Genomic DNA, 6,602 nt, shown 5'->3' with positions numbered 1-6,602 from the left:
TAAAGTTTGTTTGCTAGTTGCACTTGTTCAGTAGTTTTTACAAACAAATGGTAGCATAAAATGTACTCTGACTACTTGCTGTGCCAGAAATATGGCATTGTCTCCATTTCCTCATTGTGTGACCTAAGCATTATAAACAGAAGGCATCTTCTTTTCTGTTTGCATTATGTTTGCATTGCTGTTAGTTCTGTTATGTTCATAAGACGGCATCAAATGTGCAAATATTAAATGGCCATGAGATCATGTCAACTGAGAATGTTTTTAGAAGTAAAACCAGCTTATATTTAGTGTCATTTTAGTTTCCATTAATGTTATTGAAGGAGAAGAGCCATACTCACCTCATTGTTCACAAATAAGGGAGTAAGAAGGGATTCAACTATTGGCTAAGTAAGTGAATCAACACGTTTCATTCTCATAAATATCCATGGACACTTTTGCTTATAATTGCTCAACTTTAGTTAACTAGAATTTTAAAATATTGGATTCCCATCCTTCCTTTGCAAACCTTGAGAAAGCAAACCTTGCTCACATAGCTTTGGTGTGGCTAGACCATGGAGATGACGACAGTTATTCCTTTAGCTCAAGCACTGCTTTGTGCTGGAGAACAGAAGATGCAGGTTTCAAACACTGGTTGACAAGCTATGTGGAGGGTCCTGTTGATTAAACACGATTGAACTTTCTTCCAGTTTTTTTTTTAAATTTAAAAATGATTTATTTAATTCACATAGTGATCAAATATCCTTAAAAACAAGTTTTATAATTAAAATCATTATAATCTCTCAGTCATGGTGTGACACACCACACAATAGTGGTGTTCCTCATTATGGTCATTTATCGCATGTTTTGATTGCTGTATTTCTCATTAGCAAGTTTGAATGTTGAGAGATATGACAGGGCAACTGCATAGAAGCTATTGCTCCATTAACACACACCCTTCTCTGCACAATCAATTCTTTATTGTTTTGCTTATTGCAATGCTCCCCGTGACAGGGACAACTGACAAAGCATGAACATTACTTTGTTTTTGTCTAGGGTGGTGTGTGATCTTTAAATCTTATTCACTTCATTTTTGAAACTACTTGGACAATTGTCCACTGGCATTTTTGAATCTAAAGAGCCATTGTTCTGATGTATGATATATTCTGAGCACAATTTTCTCCATGCAAATAATTGTAAAAAATGTTCAATAGCTTTAATTACTACCCAAAAATGGTGCAATAATTTCTCTTGGCAGAATTCAGATTTTAGTTGTAATATGCCACCATCATTTCCAGGTCTCATTCTTTACACAAAAGTGTTCCCAGTAAGCACTTGCATCTGTGTTTAATATGATAGGGGATTTGAAACAAGAGTGATTCAACAATGGAGTAAAATTAATGTGCAAATGCAAAGTCCCACTCTCGTGATGACTCCATTTTCTTTTAATTTTTTCAGTTGCTTAGGTTTATCTGCAAACCTCTAAATGACTCACATAAGAATGTCCATACTGGGTCAGACCAAAGGTCCATCCAGCCCAGTATCCTGTCTACCGACAGTGGCCAATGGCAGGTGCCCCAGAGGGAGTGAACCTAAAGGTAATGATCAAGTGATCTCTCTCCTGCCATCCATCTCCACCCCTGACAAACAGAGGCTAGGGACACCATTCCTTACCCATCCTGGCTAATAGCCATTAACCTCCATGAATTTATCCAGTACTCTTTTAAACCCTGTTATAGTCCTAGCCTTCACAACCTCCTCAGGCAAGGAGTTCCACAGGTTGACTGTGTGCTGTGTAAAGCAGAACTTCCTTTTATTTGTTTTAAACCTGCTGCACATTAATTTCATTTGGTGGCCCCTAGTTCTTATATTGTGGGAACAAGTAAATAACTTTTCCTTATTCACTTTCTCCACGCCACTCACTCAAGGACCTAGGGGTTACAGTGGACAAGAAGCTGGATATGAGTCAACAGTGTGCCCTTGTTGCCAAGAAGGCCAATGGCATTTTAGGATGTATACGTAGGGGCATTGCCAGCAGATCGAGGGATGTGATTGTTCCCCTCTATTTGACATTGGTGAGGCCTCATCTGGAGTACTGTGTCCAGTTTTGGGCCCCACACTACAAGAAGGATGTGGAAAAATTGGAGAGAGTCCAGCGGAGGGCAACAAAAATGATTAGGGGACTGGAACACATGACTTCTGAGGAGAGGCTGAGGGAACTGGGATTGTTTAGTCTGTGGAAGAGAAGAATGAGGGGGGATTTGATAGCTGCTTTCAACTACCTGAAAGGGGGTTCCAAAGAGGATGGATCTAGACTGTTCTCAGTGGTAGCTGATGACAGAACAAGGAGTAATGGTCTCAAGTTGCAGTGGGGGAGGTTTAGGTTGGATATTAGGAAAAACTTTTTCACTAGGAGGGTGGTGAAACACTGGAATGCGTTACCTAGGGAGGTGGTGGAATCTCCTTCCTTTGAGGTTTTTAAGGTCAGGCTTGACAAAGTCCTGGCTGGGATGATTTAGTTGGGGATTGGTCCTGCTTTGAGCAGGCGGTTGGACTAGATGACCTCCTGAGGTCCCTTCCAACCCTGATATTCTATGATTCTATATATCTCTATCATATCCTCCCCGAGTCTCCTCTTTTCCTAGCTGACAAGTCCTAGCCTCTTTAATCTCTCCTCATATGGACCCGTTCCAAACCCCTAATCATTTTAGTTTCCCTTTTCTGAACCTTTTCTAATGGCAGTATATCTTTTTTGAGATGAGGGGACCACATCTGTATGCAGTATTCAAGATGTGGGTGTACCATGGATTTATATAAGGTCAATAAGAAACTCTCCATTTTATTCTCTAATCCTTTTTTAATGATTCCTAACATCCTGTTTTCTTTTTTGACTGCCGCTGCACACTGCTTGGACGTCTTCAGAGAACTATCCACGATGACTCCCAGATCTTTTTCCTGATTCGTTGTAGCTAAATTAGCCCCCATCATATTGTTTGTATAGTTGGGGTTATTTTTTCCAATGTGCATTACTCTAAATTTCATTTGCCATTTTGTTGCCCAATTGCTTAGTTTTGTGAGATCTTTTTGAAGTTCTTCACAGTCTGCTTTGGTCTTAACTATCTTGAGCAATTTATTGTTATCTGCAAACTTTGCCATCTCACTGTTTACCCCTTTCTCCAGATCATTTATGAATAAGTTGAATAGGATTGGTTCTAGGACTGACCCTTGGAGAACACCACTAGTTACCCCTCTCCATTCTGAAAATTTACCATTTATTCCTTCCCTTTGTTCCCTGTCTTTTAACCAGTTCTCAATCCATGAAAGGATCTTCCCTCTTATCCCATGACAACTTAATTTATAGTAGAGCCTTTGGTGAGGGACCTTGTCAAAGGCTTTCTGGAAATCTAAGTACACTATGCCCACTGGATCCCCCATGTCCACATGTTTGTTGACCCCTTCAGAGAACTCTAATAGATTAGAAAGACATGATTTCCCTTTACAGAAACCATGTTGACTTTTTCCAACAATTTATGTTCTTCTATGTGTCTGGCAATTTTATTCTTTACTATTGTTTCAACTAATTTGCCCGCTACTGATGTTAGACTTACCAGTCTGTAATTGCCCAGATCACCTCTAGAGCCCTTTTGAAATATTGGCATTACATTAGCTATCTTCCAGTCATTGGGTACAGAAGCTGATTTAAAGGACAGGTTAAAACCATAGTTAATAGTTCACATTTGAGTTCTTTCAGAACTCTTGGGTGAATGTCATCTGGTCCCGGTGACTTGTTACTGTTAAGTTTCTCAATTAATTCCAAAACCTCGTATAGTGACACTTCAATTTGTGACAATTCCTCAGATTTGTCACCTACAAAAGACAGCTCAGGTTTGGGAATCTCCCTAACATCCTCAGCTGTGAAGACTGAAGCAAAGAATTAATTTAGTTTCTCCGCAATGACTTTATCGTCTTTAAGAGCTCCTTTTGTATCTCGATCGACCAGGGACCCCACTGGTTGTTCAGCAGGCATCCTGATTCTGAAGTACCTAAAAAAACCCAACATTTTATTATTACCTTTTGAGTTTTTGGCTAGCTGTTCTTCAAACTCCTTTTTGGCTTTTCTTATTACATTTTTACACTTAATTTGGCAGTGTTTATGCTCCTTTCTATTTACCTCACTAGGATTTGACTTGCACTTTTTAAAAGATGCCTTTTTATCTCTCACTGCTTCTTTTACATGGTTGTTAAGCCACGGTGGCTCTTTTTTAGTTCTTTTACTGTGTTTTTTAATTTGGGGTATACATTTAAGTTGAGCCTCTATTATGGTGTCTTTGAAAAGTGTCCATGCAGCTTGCAGGGATTTCACGCTATTCACTGTACCTTTTAATTTCTGTTTAATTAACCTCATTTTTGCATAGTTCCCCTTTCTGAAATTAAATGCCACAGTGTTGGGCTGTTGAGGTGTTCTTCCCACCACAAGAATGTTAAGTGTTATTATATTATGGTCACTATTTCCAAGCGGTCCTGTTATAGTTACCTCTTGGACCAGATCCCCTCAGGACTAAATCGAGAGTTGTCTCTCCCTTTGTGAGTTCCTATACCAGCTGCTCCAAGAAGCAGTCATTTAAAGTATTGAGAAATTTTGTCTCTGCATTTCGTCCTGAGGTGACATGTACCCAGTCAATATGGGAATAATTGAAATCCCCCACTATTATTGAGTTCTTTATTTTGGTAGCCTCTCTAATCTCCCTTAACATTTCATTGTCACTATCACTGTCCTGGTCAGGTGGTCGATAATAGATCCCTACTGTTATATTCTTATTAGAGCATGGAATTACTATCCATAGAGATTCTATGGAACATGTGGATTCATTTAAGATTTTTATTTCATTTGAGTCTACATTTTCTTTCACATATAGTGCCACTTCCCCTTCCTGCCCCCCCCACCCCGGGACGACCTTTTGATACATTTTGTACCCCGGAATGGTTGTGTCCCATTGATTGTCCTCACTCCACCAGGTTTCTGTGATGCCTATTATATAAATATCCTCCTTTAACATGAGGCACTCTAGTTCACCCATCTTATTATTTAGACTTCTAGCATTTGTGTACAAGCACTTTAAAAACTTGTCACTGATTATTTGTCTGCCCTTTTCTGATGTGTTGGATTCTTTTTTATGTGAATGTTTCTCGTCTGATCTGGCCCATACTTTGTCCTCTTCCATCCTCTCCTCCTGACTAAAACCCCCTAGAGAATCTCTATCAATAGACTCTCCTCTAAGAGAAGTCTCCGTCCGATCCACGTGCTCTTCTGCAGCAATTGGCTTTCCCCCATCTCTTAGTTTTAAAACTTCTCTGCAACCTTTTTAATGTTAAGTGCCAGCAGTCTGGATGCACTTTGGTTTAGGTGGAGCCCATCCTTCCTGTATAGGTTCCCCCATCCCAAAGTTTTCCCAGTTCCTAATAAATCTAAACCCCTCCTCTCTATACCATCATCTCATCCACGCATTGAGACTCTGAAGCTCTGCCTGCCTACCTGGTCCTGTGCGTGGAACTGGAAGCATTTCTGAGAATGCCACCGTAGAGGTCCTGGATTTCAGTCTCTTTCCTAGCAGCCTAAATTTGGCCTCCAGGATGTGTCTCCTACCCTTCCCTATGTCCTTGGTACCTATGTGTACCATAGACTTATGTGTAGTGCTGAAAGGTGTTCATCTAGATGCCTCGAGAGATCCGCAACCTTCGCACCAGGCAGGCAAGTCACCCTACGGTTCTCCCGGTCATCACAAACCCAGCTGTCTATGTTTCTAATGATCAAATCTCCCATTACTAACACCTGCCTTTTCCTAATGACTGGAGTTCCCTTCCCCGAGGAGGTAACTTCAGTGTGAGAGGATACCCCAACATCATCTGGAAGGAGGGTCCCAGCTATGGGAAGGTTTCCCTCTGCTCCTGTTGACTCTCATATAATAGAAGAGCTCTAGAAAACTTTATATGCATCTATGATTGTTTGCTTTGTGGGATCAAATAATGGCACAAATGTACTACTTCAGAGCATCCATAATAAGTTCATCCAAAATAATTCAGTGTTCGACTTCCACAAAGGTATGGTTGGACATAAAGTGACAACACTTCTGTGGTAGAGCTGAAGCAACAGAAAACATCTGGGATTTAGGCAGACGGTTCACCCATCTTATCTATGGCTGAGGTGCAATGTAATAAGAATTTCATTTGAATTTAGATATAAAATCTTCAGTCATAAAGTCTTTAATTGACTCAACTTGCTAAGATGGCTGGTTCTGTGATATCATCCATTACAATGTTTTTCAGTAATATCTTCCTAGCTTAAATAGGACTTTGAGAAATAAAATTGGGCTTCATAACTTCTACCACAAAACATTTGGGTAACATCATAGCCTGCTGAAGTCATTGAGAATTTGGCATTGACTTCACTGGGGGCCAGGATATCCTCTCTAGTGTTTATTTGAACTTTTAACTACTTCATATTTCTTCTGCCCCAAGACTATTTCTGACATTTCAAGCTTTGGATCAGCTGCAAATAATCCTTTTTTTGTTTCTTTTAAAAAATAAATACACACACCCCACCACCTGTGTGTCTGTGTGAGATACTA

General features: G+C 40.0%; 1 protein-coding gene across 1 annotated transcript in view; it reads left to right on the top strand.

Annotated features, from left to right (window-relative positions):
- Positions 1-6,602, top strand: part of SNTG1 (syntrophin gamma 1) — an 814,219-nt gene that overhangs the window by 244,411 nt on the left and 563,206 nt on the right. The gene's annotated exons all lie outside the window — the stretch shown is intronic.

The sequence above is a fragment of the Natator depressus genome, chromosome 2 (assembly GCF_965152275.1).
Source record: "Natator depressus isolate rNatDep1 chromosome 2, rNatDep2.hap1, whole genome shotgun sequence".
Lineage (NCBI taxonomy): Eukaryota > Metazoa > Chordata > Testudines > Cheloniidae > Natator > Natator depressus.
This window is presented reverse-complemented; position numbering and strand designations above follow the sequence as displayed.